This window comes from Procambarus clarkii, chromosome 67 (assembly GCF_040958095.1).
Source record: "Procambarus clarkii isolate CNS0578487 chromosome 67, FALCON_Pclarkii_2.0, whole genome shotgun sequence".
NCBI classification, from domain to species: Eukaryota; Metazoa; Arthropoda; class Malacostraca; order Decapoda; family Cambaridae; genus Procambarus; species Procambarus clarkii.
The window spans coordinates 31,270,848-31,290,171 of NC_091216.1; the positions used below are offsets into that span (position 1 = coordinate 31,270,848).

General features: G+C 38.9%; 1 long non-coding RNA gene across 2 annotated transcripts in view; it reads left to right on the forward strand.

Moving 5' to 3' along the window:
* Positions 1-19,324, forward strand: part of LOC138355329 (uncharacterized) — a 419,561-nt gene that overhangs the window by 361,757 nt on the left and 38,480 nt on the right. The gene's annotated exons all lie outside the window — the stretch shown is intronic.

Sequence of the window (19,324 nt, forward strand, 5' to 3'; positions counted from 1 at the left end):
GGGCCTGGGAGAGTCTTCGCCACAGCAACACTCCCGGGAATATTCTCTCGTCACCATCTTGGACATCGCTACTCAAAAGAAGTTACGACCACCTTCCACACAATCTTGACGCAGTTGTGACCAATGACACAATTCAGAAGCAGCTATGACCCCCACCACACAATGTGGATACAGCTATGACCTCCACCACACAATCTAGACCTATATGTGGCCACGTCAACACAATCTAGACGCAGCTATGAGCCCCTCAACACACTCAAGGTACAGCTGTTACCACCCCAACGCACTTTTGACGTAGCTACGACCTCTCCAACACAATTTATATGAAGGTGTGACCCAACACAATCCATATGTAGCTACGACCTCTCCAACACCATCTAGACGCAGTTATACCTGCCCATATGTCTAAAACAATGGTTCCCATGACCACTACTCACCCTGGAGTAGTGGTACTAATCAACACTACACACCTTAGTCCAAGCGTTCCCATGGCCACTAGAGCAGTGGTTCCCTTGACCACTACACACCCTAGAGCAGTAGTCTCCATGTCCATTACTTACCCTAGAGCAGATCTAGAATTTGAATGTGTTGTTAAATTATGATGATTAGTATCAGGGTAAAACATGATTCATAATAATTAACTGTTTTATATAATTACTTAAAATATTTCTATTTAGATAACAGAGTTTTTGTTTATTCATAAAAAATGTTGTGGGGCCCTAAAGCTCAGTACAGTCGCCTCGAAGGGGCCCCCTGACTGCCCCCCACATACCCTAGAAGGGGCCTTGGCACTGTATATATATGTACTTCAGAGGGAGTAAGGGGCCTATGACTGATACACACACACACACACACACACACACACACACACACACACATACACACACACACACACACACACACACACACACACACATCTCAAAGTCTCCTCAAAAGGAGACTCAGAGGGCCATAACTACCATCATCACACACCTCGGAGGGGGGCGGTGCCCCTGACCAATAGCACAAATCAACAAGCTCCCTAACCCACAACAAATTAGAAGGGGGGGCCCTTTCCGCTACAACTACTTGGACTGGACGGTAGAGCGACTGTCTCGCTTCATGCAGGTCGGCGTTCAATCCCCGACCGTCCACCATGTGGTTGGGCACCATTCCTTCCCCTCCGTCCCGTTCCAAATCCTTATCCTAACCCCTTTCCCAGTGCTATATAGTCGTAATGGCTTGGTGCTTTCCCCCTCCCCCCCCCTGTAATTTCTTTCCCTTTCCCTTCTTCCTTCCCTTTTCCGCCACCACTAGAGCTCATAAGGGGCCCTAAATACGACACCTCATAAGGGGTCCTGAATACCACACCTCATAAGGGGGGCCCCTGGCCACCACACCTCATAAGGGGGGCCCCTGGCCACCACACCTCATAAGGGGGCCCTGAATACCACACCTCATAAGGGGGCCCTGAATACCACACCTCGTAAGGGGGCCCTGAATACCACACCTCATAAGGGGGCCCTGAATACCACACCTCATAAAGGGGCCCTGAATACCACACCTCATAAGGGGGCCCTGAATACCACACCTCATAAGGGGGCCCTGAATACCACACCTCATAAGGGGGCCCTGAATACCACACCTCATAAGGGGGCCCTGAATACCACACCTCATAAGGGGGCCCTGAATACCACACCTCATAAGGGGCCCTGACCACCACCACCACATAAGGGGGGGCCCTGACAACCACATAAGGGGGCCCCCTGCCCACCACCACTTCTCTCCTAAGGATGCATATCCTCTGCCAACACACCTTTCAGAGTTTAATTAAAGTCGAGATTATATTCTCATATAAGAACTTTTATTTGAAGTGTTAAGTGCAGTCAAGCGCAGCGAGGCATCCTCCTCCCTTCCTCTCTCCTCCCCCTTCTTCGCTTCTCTCTTCTCGCTTTCTCTCTTCCCTTCTTCTCTCCCCTCTGCTCCCCTCCCCGCAACACATGTCGAGTAAACACCGTCAATGGAAGATTCTGCCTTTTTTAATATTTTTGTTTCACTTGAGGGCCTGCAGCGGTCATGGAAGAAGGTGTAAGTCGAGGGATTTAATCAAGAATTCTCTATCCTTGAAGCAATGTTGGGGCCCAGAGGTTGTAAGAAGAGCAGGCTGCGCCAGAGGAGACGAGGTGGGTGCGCGTGGCCAAGGCGCTGCTTGGCTCAATCTGTGATAATGATGAAGGGGGCGTGAAAAGAGGGCGACACAGGCGCTGTTCTTTCTCAATCTCACACCGTCACCTGGTACATAGGTTACATACCCTTCTCTCCTCCCCCCATCCTAAACTCTCTCTTCTACCCCCTTCCCTCAATCCCAAGCACTGTCCACAATTCTCACGGTTCATCCCTGCCGTCTCCCATCCTTCAAAATGTCCGCCCGAGCTTGCGTGAGCACTCGCCGCTCGCTCGGGGACCGGTTCAATAATCTAAGCTCAAACCTCACTTCGGCGTGACATATTCCACGTTCCCGTTCGCGGCACAACACTCGTTAGTACATCCTGAGGCTCCCGGAAATCCACAGACGAGCCCGCGGGATCCACAAGGTCCGACATTGGCACAAATTCTGCGGCAAACACAAGTTCTCTGAATCTGCACAAGTCCCACCCAGGCAACAAGGCCGGGGTTTTTTCCTAGCCTGATTTTAGTGCACGGAGCATAAAAAACGAGGAGGGAAGTTTTCTGTGAGCCGCGCACAAAATGCTCATTTTCTATAAAGTCTACGGAGGCACTTTGCGCGGTTTGAAAACGCGACTCGACAAGTATAACTAATTATAACGCGAATCCTCGGTCATTTATGTATTATATAGCAATTCTTGTACCATTCCTATGTATTTATCATTGATTTTAAAGAGTTAAAGAGCACGTTCGTTGCCGTATCGGATCTCCAAGCTGAAACATACAAGCATCTCGTCATTAGTTAGGTGGAGCCCGGGCAGCCTGCGATATACGAGAAATCTATTAGAAGGGGCTCCATTCTCTTGTTGCATTGTCAACATCACTGGAACACAGTTATGACGGAAATGAACACCCATTGGCTTCGGGAACTGGAACGCATCAAAGGGCAATCATTAGAGAGCTGTTTGATAGGGCAGAATAAAAGAAGGAGCGAGTATTACTTTAACGACGGCTCAGCTGCTGTTTCCCCAAGCGAACAAGAACATATATATATACCCAAAGCCATCGTTGCCCAAATGTTTTTCTTCTTTGTATCCTGATGAACGGATAATTTAAAGGATTTAGCAGAGGGAAGAAGAGGGAATTGCAAATATAATTAAATGTTTTAATGTACAGATCAATAACTTATAATACACACACACACACACACACACACACACACACACACACACACACACACACACACACACACACACACACACATATATATATATATATATATATATATATATATCTTGCCTAATACCCAGGACTGCACTACTTGGTCTAGTATGCAAGGTCCGATTTGCTTAACAGGCTGAATGATTTGAGCTATTTTCAAATATTTTTTTCCAAATTGATTCTTTTCTATCAATAATAATCTATTATATTAAGAAGATCAATTACCAACTTAGTTATGTTAGGTTGGGAAAGTTAGGTTAAGCAGGTTTAATATAGAAATTTGATTAGAAATGATCGAATTTCTGTTAGTTTTGAATGAAAGTAAAGACAAAAAATAAAACATATGTAATGGCATTCTGTATCATTCCAAAAGAAAAACTAATTGAAAAATATAATTCAGAAAATTCGACTTCTTAAGCAACTTGGCTTATTAGGTACATTATATATATATATATATATATATATATATATATATATATATATATATATATATATATATATATATATATATATATATATATATATATATTGGTGTATTCTGGCAACAGGTTTTCTTTTATACATGTCTCATTTAATACGACAGCATATTCTGTATTAACTCTTTTCTGGTTAGGGCTTCTATCCCTCTAAATAGTGCAAGAGTTATATATATATATATATATATATATATATATATATATATATATATATATATATATATATATATATATATATTTATATATATATATATATAAGCAACGTTAATATCAGTGCTATGTAACTCGATATTTTTCCTCTTAATGTGATTTCAACGACGTTTCTGAAATTGCCCAACACACAGCTCGAATATACTTCAATAAATATATCCCGTTAATGCAACAAACTAATTATTAGTCCAATACAAAAACACTCTCTTGTAAACTGCTTTAGCATTAAAACAAACAATATCTTCCACCGGAATCTTATACATCGTGTTAAAAAAAAAAATGAATTGGGGGGTTTGGGGGAAGGGGTTCTGAAAACGCATTCTCCGCGTTCACTTTGAAATCGCTCGTCTAAATCGAGTGTCAACGCAATTTTGATTCAGCCTAGGTGGATGCCGGTGTCACACGATAAATAGTTAGCAAACTTGCACAGCCCCAAAACTCGTCTGCAGCACTCTCGCTCCGGCATAATTCCCTCCCTCATAACATTTAATAGCGATTTGTGAAAATATCAATACGCCATTCTGTATTTGTCGATACGTAGACGCAGCAATAACCATCCATTCCGCATCGCAGGATTTTCAGCAGCGCCGGAGCCTCACTGGCCTCCGGATACCTGTCGTTTTTTACCCCCTTAGGGCCGTGTGCTTATTCGAGAGCGGTCCATCAGTCTCGCCACCCTATGTTTTACCTCACTCTCTGTGTTTTTGGCGAATAATGGCCCAACTCAGCGGGCGTTCGGGCGACAGCGAAGATAGTGTCATTGTCAGTGGAAGTTGGGGGACGGTGGAGGGGGTGTTAGAGCAGGGTAGCTCTCGGTCCCTCGGGGCCTACAAGCAGAGTCTGGCTCACAGCAAGTCGTTCAGGGCCCTACAAGCAGAGTCTAGCTCACAGCAAGTCGTTCAGGGGTCCTACAAGCAGAGTCTGGCTCACAGCAAGTCGTTCAGGGCCCTACAAGCAGAGTCTGGCTCACAGCAAGTCGTTCAGGGGCCCTACAAGCAGAGTCTGGCTCACAGCAAGTCGTTCAGGGCCCTACAAGCAGAGTCTAGCTCACAGCAAGTCGTTCAGGGGTCTACAAGCAGAGCCTGGCTCACAGCAAGTCGTTCAGGGGCTTACAATTGAAGTCTAACTTAGAGGAGGTCGTTCAGGAACCTACAAGCTGAGTCTAGCTGACAGGAGGACGTTCCGGAACCTACAAGTGGAGTCTATGGAATGAATGGTTGAAGACCCGTGGGTCTCCCACGGGTCAGTATGCAAATATATGTTCAAATAAAACAAACAAAATATCTCATAAATAAAGCATTGAATCATTCCTGAATTTAGTTTTCTACGCTGTAAAAAAAAAATATGTTTTACTTTTCTTTTGCACACAAGTGAGACTTACTACTAAGCAATAAAATTCAACAATAAAAATGATTCTTCATTTTTCACATTCGTGTGACTAATATACATTTGGGCATTATTCATAGTATTGCTTCAGTATGGGTTCATTTTTGGTGTATTTTATTATGGGTATTTTTAAATAGCAGGAAAGAATGCCTTGGGTGTTGGCTCTGAATTTGCTCTATATTCAGTGTCATATTATAACACTAAATAAGCTTTTTGGTGATATTCAGATATCACTCTCATGATATCTGATGATATCACACACACACACACACACACTCACTCACTCACTCACTCACTCACTCACTCACTCACTCACACACACACACACACACACACACACACACACACACACACACACACACACACACACACACACACACACGCACACACACATGCATTAATCAAAAAAGCATTAGTTAATAAAAAAGAACTGAAGACTCCTTCAAGTATATAGTAACAAAAAACTGCATAAAAACAACAGCTGAAAAAGACCTAAAACGCATATGTAAAAAAAATAAAATAGGAATAAGGGAATTTCAATATAAGAGGAGGAGGATGGGGTTATGGGCAGACGAGCAGCAACTTAACCAAAGAAATACATTCCAGCACTATAAAGACGCTGTTACCATGGCAACAAGGGCAAGTCAGAGGGGAAACCCAGAATAAAAATAATTGGTTTTCCACCCGTAACGAAAACGCGTTAAAGAAAATGGTTAAAAAATGGGGGCCGCCACGTTGCCGAAACTGCGACAAATGTAAACAATGATTTGTTGAAACATGACAACGCCGGCGTTTTCGAGCGCTTATAACAATAGGACAATGAAACACGGGATGACTTCTCTAGTAGAACATGGTGAAACTGGTAGCATATATGTCACTCAGGGTGGCGGAGAGCGGGTAAGGCTCTCCTGTTGTTCCGGAGGGTTATCTTGAGGTTATCTTGAGATGATTTCTGGGCTTTAAGTGTCCCCGCGGCCCGGTCCTCGACCAGGCCTCCACCCCCAGGAAGCAGCCCGTGTCAACTGACTAATACCCAGGTACCTAGTTTACTGCTAGGTAACAGGGGCATAGGGTGAAAGAAACTCTGCCCATTGTTTCTCGCCGGCGCCTGGGATCGAACCCAGGACCACAGGATCACAAGTCCAGTGTGCTGTCCACTCGGCCGACCGGCTCCCATAAGGGTCCTGAAACTGTATTCTGGAGTGGTTGTTTACGCTTCAACAGCACTGAAACACGGCGATATATCACGGGCTCACCATAGCCCGTGCTACTTGGAACTTTTTGTTCCAGGTAGCGAATCTTAAACAACAACGGCGATATTATGTCCCAGGGTTCACCAAGCCTTTTTTTGCTTACATCCACGTACGAAACCTGTACAACTTCAAGCTATCATGACGGCTCTGTTTACACTTATTTAACAATTTACAAGCTTCGAAAGTTCACAAACAAAGGTTCTTATTGTTGTAAACAATCTTGTAATCCTTTGCAGCTCATACAATGGTAAAGAAATATAAACAGAGCCAAATGATTGAGGAAAGATGTGCAGGTTTCGTAAGTGGTTGCATAAATGCTTAAAGAATCACAACCTAAGTTCCTAAACTATGCATTCTCTGGGCTACTGAAATATGCTTTCTCTGGATTCTGAAATATGCTTTCTCTGGACTACAGAAATAAACTTTCTCTGGGTTAACTGGGCTACTGAAATATACTTTCTCTGGATTACTGAAACGTTTCATTTCTGTTCTGCTGAAATATTGAAATGCAGAGCTGCTAGAATGTTGAATCACACATACCTTATGCCAGATAAAAAAAATAGCTAATTACCGTGCCAAGCGTGACACCCTGGTCCCCAGAAGCAACTATATTCGAGCCACGGGCAATCACAGAATATTTTTATTTTACAAAAGGTGACTTAAAACTGTATTATATGTGAATGCCACAGTATGTGGAAGATTTCGGACCAATGTCAAGGATTTTGACATTTTAAGAATTTGTTTTGTTGTCTCAGGAGCAGGAATTGTGTACTCACCTAGTTGTACTTACGGGGGTTGAGCTTCAGCTCTTTGTGTGTGGGTAATGGTTTATGGTCGCCTAGCAAAGGCATCCAGAAAGTCTCCTAGCTAAGCATGCAACCAGGACGCCTTCTGGGCATCCAGCAAGGCACGAAGCAAGAATGCCAGCTAGGCACCTAACTAGGGCGCCAGCTAGGCAAGGATGGCAGCTAGGCACTTAGCTAGGGCGCCAGCTAGGCAAGGATGGCAGCTAGGCACTTAGCTAGGACGCCAGGTAGACGCCTAACCACGCACCCCCCCCCCCCCTCAGATTCATCAAGCCTGCGCCCATTCGTGTGTCTCCATAGAGATGGAGGGAAAGAAGTGAGCGTGATGAATATTACAAACCAATATTTGGTGGAGACCCGCCCTGCCCGCCTTGTTCCATTCTCCGTGTAATTACAAAATACAACATTGGCCATCGGCTGCTTTCCCCCCTGCACCCCCCCCCAGTCCCTCTCCCTTCATCACTCCCGCTATCCTCCTCACCTCTCCCCCCCTTATTGTTACCCCCCTCTGTACCCCCCCCCCCCATCTTCCCACACTCCTACACACACCCTCGACTGCCCTTCCCTCTTCGAATCCCTTCATCTCATCTTCCATACCCCCCCCCCGCTTCCCCCCCCCTTCCCCCCACCTTTACGGTGCTTTCCACCACTTCTTCATCAGCTCCCTTCACTATGTATGCCCTCCCTACCCCTATTCCTCCCCATCCCCCCATTTGCCTCCCATCCCCCCCCCCCTTCCCTTCCCTTCCCCCCTTGCACTGATCTACTCGACAGGGAAACATTTGTATGCCTTGAGTGAGAGACCAGGATTAGCTTAGATTATAGAAGAGAGGGAGTAGATGATTCTGATTTGTTTTGAACTTTTATGTCGTAGCCTACAAATGCTATTCTGTACTCTTTTTTTTTTTCTTTAAATATGCGGATACATTCTCTCTCTCTCTCTCTCTCTCTCTCTCTCTCTCTCTCTCTCTCTCTCTCTCTCTCTCTCTCTCTCTCTCTCTCTCTCTCTCTCTCTCTCTCTCTCTCTCTCTCTCTCTCTCTGTCTTTGCCTCTATTCCGAGGTGAGAGACGGAATTTCTCCGTTTGGCCGATGGAGGACTGTGATTTAGAAGCGAAAATTGGAACGGGAGTTTATTTATTTACTTCTGTTTTTAACTGAGTGTCTAGCAAGTCTAAATTTGCACAGGAGATTCTGCGATAGTCTGGGCTGTTTTGCTCTGGATTTGTTCCCAAGCACGCGCCATCACACACACACACACACACACACACACACACACACACACACACACACACACACACACACACACACACACTAGATCCCAGTAGGCTCAGTAATCTGTACACCAATTGATTGACAGTTGAGAGACGGAATCAAAGAGCTAGAGCTCAACCCCCGTAAGCACAACTAGGTGAGTACACACACACACACACACACAGTGTGTGCGAATCTGTACATCAGTTGATTGACGGTTGAGAGGTGGGACCATGGAGCCAGAGCTCAACACCCCACAAGCACAACTAGGTGAGAACACACACACATTCTTCTAGAATAAGAGAGAGAGAAAGACCTGGGGGTTGATGTCACGCCAGACCTGTCCCTCGAAGTCCATATCAAGAGGAATAACATCAGCGGCATATGCCAGGTTAGCCAACATAAGAACAACCTTTAGAAACTTGTGTAAGGAATCATTCAAAACCTTGTATACTACATTTGTCAGACCAATCCAGGAGTATGCAGCTTCAGCATGGAGTCCATATCTCGCCAAGCATAAGACTATATTGGAGAAGGTTCAGCGGTTTACCACCAGACTAGTACCCGAACTAAGGGATATGAGCTACGAGGAGAGACTAAGTGAATTAAACCTCACGTCGCTGGAAGACAAGAGATAGGGGACTTGATCACCACATACAAGATTCTCAGAGGAATTGATAGGGTAGATAAAGACTTAATTTAGCACAAGGTTTATTTAACACAAGGAGCTCGAACACTAGGAGGACACAGATGGAAATTGAGTGCTCAAATGAACCATATAGAAATTATAAATAACTTTTCTAGTGTCAGAGTAGTTAACAAATGAAATACATTAGGAAGTGATGCGGTGGAGGCTGACTCCATACACAGTTTCTATTGTAGATATGATTGAGCCAAGTAGGCTCAGAAACCTATACACCAGTTGATTAACAGTTGAGCGGCGGGACCAAAGAGCCGAAGCTCAACCCGCGCAAGCACAACTAGATGAATACACACACATACATCTTGAATGGTGTAATCATCTCAAGATAACATCTCAAGAAGATGGTACCATGTTTCTGAAAAAAAAACTTATACACACATAAATCGAATAACATCATCGGCATATTCAGTGTTACCAACTACTAGGATGGTCTAAAACAGGTACCCACCACGATAGTCTCACCAAGATGTGCTTGAAGAGACAAGCAATCAGTCTTAATCCCCCGTCTTTCAGATTTTATCTTAATGTAACGACTCAATTCTCTCCCGTATATCATAGCGCTAGATAACCTTAAAAGAGGATGGGAGCTAATAACGACATGCAAAATATTCCTGTTTTAAACAGACAACCGGATTATGAGAGGAAGCAATATTAGAGTACATGGGAGGCGGCAGGACTCAGGGACAGGTGAGGCACAGTAACAAGGGACATGGGCATTACTATAGGACATGGAAGGTAACATTGCTATAGGACATGGAAGGTAACATTACTATAGGACACGGAAGGCACCATTACTACAGGACACGGAAGATAACAGGACTAGCTAGGGACATTGATGAAAACTGAATATTAAGACTGCAAACATAGGCTCAAAATGTAAAATAAATAAATATCTTTGCCAGTATATCAAGAGGTTAAGAGACGGGGTCCAAGAGCTGAAGCTCGTACCAATTAAAGCTTATTCAAATGTCTTCCAAAACTGAATAGCAACTGTTAATCATCAAATAGCTGCTGAGACAATTCCACCTCTGGCACAATATACCTCTGTAAACCTAATTCAGAATGATTAAAATGGATTTTGAGGAATCTAATATTATAATATATATTTTGTATTAGATTCACAATAAATCAAAGCTTGGGAACTATTTAATCCTTTATAAACAAAAAAACGCTGATTAAAAAACTTTAAGGATTCATTCGAATATTAACATAATATTAACATACTATTATTTTATACCCTCATACTGGATAAATATTAACTTAAAGGTTTTTAATTAACACTGAGAGCCGTAATAATACACGATAAACTGGCCGTTGTGTTTATCTGGCAAGATGCATTGTTACAAGTACAAGGGAATTGTGCCAGTAATAACAGTCTTCTCTCCAATTCTGATAATGTTCTAATATAATGGAAATAAATTATGGTACTGAATAATAATAATAATAATAATATAAAATTTGGAGAATAATTATATTACTGATATTAATAATTTTTATATTATTACTACTACTACTATTATTCATAATAATAATAATAATAACAATAATAATAATGCAAGAATTTTATTAAAGTTTTAGTAATACATCATCACATTGTCAAACATATCATATAAGAAAAGTCGTATACACCTACAAAAAAAAATGCAGCTCAAGCTTAAAAAGTAATAATAAAAATTAAAATGAAACTTGTTATAGTATTGGTTGGCTACCAAACATCAAATTTATAACATCATATAATATAAAAACATCTAATAATATAAAATGTTATTATTGATTGGTCCCCAAGTGTTGGGGGGGGGGGGCGATACTCAAGTGGATATTGTGTGTAAATCATGAAAATTAACACGTGATGAAAAATGTGACGGTGTCAGACCACGGAGGAAGAATTGAAACAGGAATTTGTATTAATAATACATCTGAAGATATATTATTCAAGACCCTTCTGAAGATGTATTATTAAATACGAAAGTACTTAAGGACATTCCTGTTTCAATTCTTCCTCCGTGGTCTGACACTGTCATATATATATATATATATATATATATATATATATATATATATATATATATATATATATATATATATATATATATATATATATATATATATATATATATATCGTCCTCACCACACAATATAACCTAGACAAACCACTCAGGAGAGTGGGAAAGACTTGGTGTAAATCTTTACTCTAAATTCACAAATATATAAGTGTGGGTTTTTATCGTGTATTATTATTATTATTATTATTATTATTATTATTATTATATTTAAATGGATATTTTACTGAATTACAAAGTTAAACCCAATATGAGCACTTTATCTTTGCTGGGACGTGAACCAACAAGAGATGGGCAAAATGATTTGCTTAAAATATAGACATGAGTGTTCTGGAGAACCATGACAATATTGCTTCCCATCTGTCAAGATCATCGTCTCTCATAATCACAGATCATGAGGAATATTTTACATCTCGTCATTTCGGTTCGACAGACTATAGTTAATTAATAGATAACGATTACTAGACAAATAGCTACATTACAACAGCCGTTTTTCGGCTACAAAATAGCTAATACTAGAGAACGATCGTTAGAGACAGTCAAGTACCACACACACCTCATTGGCTCTAAGATCAAGGATACTGAACTGGGACTCCACGACCCTAGAAAGTTCTGAATAAACACAGGAATGTTTATATGAAAGAGTGTTAACACACAGACCATTGAAACTGAACCTCGAGTATTAACACTACAGACCAACTCTATTCTCTGTCATCGTTTCGGAAATGCTGAAGAAGAGCTCAAAAAACCTGGAATCGCCAAACTGACAACTGGTGGACAATGGAAAAAACTATATGATCAGGTTATTCGGTGCTATGTAGAGCTCTCCATTGCTATAAAAATTGCTTTCATTGGTATGCGGACTCCTCCAGTGCTATGGGGACTACCATTAGTGATACAAAGAAGTCGCCAGTGGTATGTGACTGCTTTCGGTGCTATAAGGAGGCAACCAATGCTATGGGGATTGGCCCCAGTGCTATAGATAAGTCACTAATGCTATGGGGATTGCCTCCCATGCCATAGGGAGGCCACCATCTTTCTATAGATGCTATGGGATTGCCGCCAGGGGCTTGAGAAAGTTAAAATATGTTATTCTCTTTGCATGACCACTTTTTCCAGCATTTCCTCTGTCCGCGTGTCCAAAGTTACAAGATAAAAAGGCCTGAAGATCTGACCGTGTGCTACTCACAACCCTTTCTCAAGCTTGCGCTGAGAGTGTACAACCTTTTCACAAGCTTGCGTTAAGAGCGTATAAGTTTGAATTGAGAGCATAGATAGCCACTAATCTGCAAGTCTAGGCTCATAGTTGGCCACATTTATTTTTTAAGGCGATAGTAGATAATTACAAGTCAATACCTGTTTTTCAGATAGTAAATTACGAATGTGTACCATTAGAGACGTTCCTAGATCCCCATTACTCACGTTACAAATTATATATAATAATTTATACATAGGGGGTATATATAGATTTATATATACTGAGAGTAGAATTTTATTGAATTCAGCTTAGAACTAAATTACATTTATACTTGCTGGTATGTAAGTTAATGGTGCATAACACCAAACAAGTAAACCAAAGGGACTGTCTTTGAAATTACTTCACTTGAGAGATAAATTGAGCAACTTTGCTTACACTAAGTTATCACGTAATGAGCAATTTGGCATCAGAGATAGAATGGAGGCTCCTAAGATCTGTTACTCCAGATGAGTTCAAAATAGAGAACTAAAAACACAACCTTCATATTCGAAATGAAATTAAATATTAGTGGCAACGTTTCGGTCCATCTGGACACTTATTAAGTGAAGACGTTTCGGTCAGTCTTGGACACTTATGAAGTGAAGACGTTTCGGTCAGTCCTGGACACTTATCAAGCCGTGATAACTGTGATCGAAATATCGTCACTTTCATTTAAAATGTATAGGTCGGGTTATTTTTTTCGACCGCTCTGTTCGTCGCAGAAAAGGAATCTTAACTGTGATTGACGATTCATATGATATTCATGGCTTTGGCCGAAGCTGTCATTTATGTCAGGTACAAAGGACTGGTGTTCAAGCTGAAGCGATTCCGAGTAAGCTTAAATTTTAGGTGAGGTTTTTATGCGACTCATTAGCAACTGAATATTTGGAAAAAGTCATCTCTAGTTTGACTTCTTGCCACCCAAAAGCTACTGTCCAACTGGATGTATGACAGGATCACACCTTTATCACATATGTTAGTGTACTACTGGTACCATGATAGGGTTCGCTCCTCTACCACGTAAGCTAGCGTACTGTGGCAAGTGTAACAGGATCACTCCTGCAGTAATTTACTTCGGTTAAATATTCCTGAATAAAATTCCAGGGAGCAATGCATGGGCAGATTACCAGGAAAAAGGTAAAGCAACATGCAAATGCACTAAGATCCTACCTCCAATAACAACTATTATATATAAAGTATGCTATTCCCCATTGCCCACTCATAAAATAAGTAAAACAGTCTAATATATTATCAGAATTCATATAGGTTAATTCATTACTCATAAACATATCTTAGAAGGTGCTCCAAACCTGTGCTTCGAACGCCGTCCATATAATATATATATATATATATATATATATATATATATATATATATATATATATATATATATATATTATATATATAATACTGAAATGGTTATACCTCTGTGTATATATCCCTGTGCTGAAAAACAGGACTCAAGTGGTGGAAATCAACTAATAAAATCCGTTCCTTTTTTTACAATTTTAACTTATAATTAATTTAACCGAGGAGCAAATTATTATTTAAAATAATATTTAAAATATTTAAAATAATAATATATAAATAATGCTAATAACGCCACTGAAAACGAGACTTAAGACAAAACAATTAAAAATCAGATAATAATAATATTATTAATATTAACGTTTATGATAAAAATACATATGAAAATAAAAATTAAACAATAAAATTTGTATTACAAATATAATTAAGTAAAATAGGATAAAGAATAATAATAAAACACTGATACAAAATAAATTAAAACTACAAAATAATTTTTGTTTTTATTAACACATTTAGGTACATCCACATATGTGCAGCTGCCCTAGATTATATGAAGGGAAGTACAGTGTGTCAAAAAGCTAGCTACGTGGTGCTAAAAAAATATATGACTATGACTTTATATGACTAACCATCACACAGGATGGTTAGTCATATATCATATAAAGGCACGTGATACGTAGTCTGCACGGGTTAGTCATAATAAGATAAATTAAAATCTACGGATTTTAGAACCATACATTTACACTCGTAGACATTTACTGTGCAGAACATTCAAGTAAATATTGGTCAATATTCTATCAGATTCATGTCTTGAACATGGATAAAACATATATTTGTGTTATTAATTGTTTATTAATATTTAATTATGCATTATATATAATATGTTTACAATTTTCGGCCAGTACATCATTTTTATCTTCCTATACGGTAGTGAATACTTACTTCTATGTAAAGTAATTGAACATTTTAAGCTCGTCTGTAAGCATTTTGCTCATCGGTACAATATTATATTAAAAATATAGCTGCTATGTATAATATACTGAGTATGCTGAGATGAAAGATATTTATATTCTGTGATATATTATTTTGATGAGATTAATCAACTATCTGAGTCTTTGGTGATCATATTGATCTAAAGAAAATTCAGTTCAGTATATATAGCTTACAGTATTTATCTGTACACAGCAATATTCCATGCACAAAGCCTCTGTATATATTAAAAATGTATTTCAATAGCTTTCTGAACTCATCAACTATATAACTCCTCCCTCAGAACATATCAACACATCATATAACATCCCGATGAACATATCAACACTTGATATACAGCCCTCAGAACATATTAAAATAACTTACAACACCACTCTGAACATATCAATGCATCATACAACACCACTCTGAACATATCAATACATCATACAACATCCCTCTGAACATACAAATACATCATACAACACCCCTCTGAACATACAAATACATCATACAACACCCCTCTGAACATGTCAACTCATCATACAACACCCCTCTGAACATACAAATACATCATACAACACCCCTCTAAACACACAAGCACATCATACAACACCCCTCTAAACATACAAATACATCATACAACATCCCCTCTAAACATACAAACACATCATACAACACCCCTCTGAACATACACATCATACAACACCCCTCTGAACATACCAACATATCATACATCACTCACATATCATCAGCTAAACATTCAATATCTCTCCATTCAGCACACTTTATTACCGAAGTCATAATATTATGATCACTCCTAAAATTATTTCAAAGAAGGAACAAGACTGATTTTTTTTAAAAGTTCGAAATCACGAATGACGGAAAAAAAACTAGAATGCCGCTATCCGAACAGTGAGACCCGCTTAAATTATCAAAGCAAACACAAAAATAATAATAATTGTTGCACTTTTGTGCTTTGTATTAAAGAGATAACATCATCTGGTGTATTGATAAAAATAAATTTAAAAATGTATTGAAATGACTCGGAATCAATTAGATCACACATATTAAATTGACGAAGGAGAATATTAGCTGTTGTATCCCCGTTCTCAGATCAGGAAAATCAAAACGAAAAAAAATTACATTACCTAATTATTCAAGTTTAAAAGTACAATCTTATTTCCAGATCTTCCAAAAATTTTTATACTAAAGATATTGTTTATTTCATCGAAATTAATTTTTAATTTAGGTGACATATACGTGCCTGTCATTTTAATGATCCAGTATGTATGTATGTATGTATGTATATATATATATATATATATATATATATATATATATATATATATATATATATATATATATATATATATATATATATATATATATATATATATATATAAGGAAAAGGAGTACAATCTCTGGCTTAAAGAAGGGGACCCTTAGCCTCGGAAAAAAAAACACATAGGCATTAGAGAAGATTTTTAGGTCCTTTCCAATGCAGTTTCCATGTTATTTTGTCCTTTTGTGTTTTGTTGTGCCTTATTAGATATTTAAAGGTTACTGGATAAACATGGGTTAATACAATGAGTGCTTAAATGTTATGGGTCTCTTGGAGCTCTTCTGCTTCCGGACAGGAACCAAGGACGCAGCAGGGGTTTCCTCTCTGGATACCGCCACACTGACGCGCTGAAACAAGAAACTTACGGTCCTTGGGGTCTCTGGTGATGTCAACGAGCCTGGAACTCAATTCTTTGAGAAATACCAAGGCACTCCTTTCCCAGGAGCCGAGCGTCTCAGACGCTATGGGAACAAAAGGAAATTGACTTTGTAGTCACCTGTACTTGATTGATTTTTGTTGTTTCCCTGTGGTTGGCCGCCCCACCTGATTGGTCAGCGCCAGCGAGGGTGGATACACATGTGTAGTCCCACACCAGCTGTTTGCCCCTCTTTCAGGAGTATATTGTGATGCCATCAGGGCGAAGTGCGGGGTCATCCGGGTTTTGGCCCAAGAGGATGCAAGCTTCTCTTTCTGCTGGGCAGTGAGGTGAGACAAGGCTCCTCTTGATGATGTCATTAACCTCGTTGAATCTTGTATGCCAGCCCTTGGAGCTCCCGCAGTGCAACCCATGCAGTCCATATTGGTCTGCTTCCACCCTGTTACAAATACACTTGTATTCAGTGTGAATTGGGGGACCCAGACGGAGGGCCACTGCTGGAGAGCTTTGTGGGGCTTACACGAGTGCTCACAAAATGGGTTACAACACTGGTTATATACAAGGTACAAAGTTAGTTGTCACAAGCTATGGAGGTCTTCAGTCTCCTCAGATGGCGGGCAGGAGCCATGAATACAGTGTGCGTTTACCCTCTGTATCGCCACGCTGAGGCGCCAGAAAAGAAAGCTAGCGGCTCTAGCGTTTCTTGTTGTTTTAATTAGTCCAGAACCCAGATCCTTAAAAAACTATACATAAATACTTTAATATATAAAGGTTTTCAAATATTTCCCATACATTATGCGTGTTAGTAGTTGTGTAATAATGCAATGTGTGTTCTCACAAAATATTTCGAAACTGCCCATTGTATGTTCTTATTGTTAACTAAATGAATTCATGAACACATAAGATGTATGCATGTTTTACATTAGTATATATGTATATATATATATATATATATATATATATATATATATATATATATATATATTATGGTAAATATTTTGATATAATAAATTCTTGGATATTATATCTTTTATTATTATTATTAATATTATTACTGGTAATTTAATATTTGCAACATGATAAATATTACTATCAGCACTTCTACTACTACCACGTCTTACACTACTAATACTATTACTTCTACTTCTAATGTATTACCACAAACTCCTAAAGCACTTCATTACGTAACTTATCTAACTAATATATTACGTAAAATACCTTTTATATAATAATATCGGTTATGCCCTAATACAATTACAAAGTTACAGAACAGGAAAACAAATGACAAAATATTACATTTTATTATCAATTAATTATCAAATTAATAACAAAATGTTTAGTATGATGCATAATAAAGACATTCATTATACGAGGTAGTTTGATGGAAATTTTTATATATATATATATATATATATATATATATATATATATATATATATATATATATATATATATATATATATAAAGAAAAAATATTATTAATATAAAATTACATTAGTTGCTAATATAACACACGAGAAGATATTATGTGACATTCCCTGATATATTTCTGAGATATCACACGAAATATTCCCTAAGACATCAACTGAGATATCGCATGAGATGTCACCTGAATCCTCTTCTAACGTATACCTGAGATATTCGCTTATATGTTCCTAGAAACATTAGTTGCATTAACAACATTGCTATTTACAGTATGTCAACCGAGACTCGACCATGCGTTGCACATACCCAACAACAATTACTGTTAAAAATTGGGTGAGGGGTAGCCCCAAGCATTTGGACTCAAACCTTGAACATTCTAAATTAAAGATACAAATTGCTTAGGGAAACGCTTTTTGCTTAGGCCGCTCTATCCATAAGACAAAACAGAGGAATAATATCTTGAAGATATTATATTGCTTGAAGGAAATCATGTTGAGAGATGGTAGTAATTTTCTCGACTGTTGTCTTAATCCACTTAGTAAACACTTTAGGAAAGTTGAGCAGTTGGAGTTGGGAAATTGTCTGTTTACAGAAACATATTATTCTTATTTTATGGCTCAGTAATATTTACACATCTTGTAAATGGATGAATGTCAAAAATGACATTCAATACCTTTCATAAATACGCTCTAAGCTACAGACACCTGGATGAAGAGTGAAGTTTTAGCTTAAAGCTTACAAGAACCCCAAAAAAATAAATAATAATAATAAAAATAATAATATTAATATTATTATTATGTTATATATTAGGAATAAGAATGATAATTATTATTATTATTATTATTATTATAACAAAACAATAATAAGTTCCGTTTTAATTTATAACAGGAATAATTACTTATGAAACAAAAATGTGTAAACACCGATTTTAAAGTGACCTTCAAATCAACTTTAAAAGCGCAGTCATCTGTTGATTTACAAATTGTTATAAATACGTTTCCCGGCCTAATTAAAAATATCGCTCGTTATAAAATTATCCGCGTACATGAGCTCGCGCACACACACACGCACACACACGTTCACACGCACGCACGCACACAGGCCGCAAAATTCCCGGTAAAATGTTGCATACAAAAATATGAAATCTTTGCT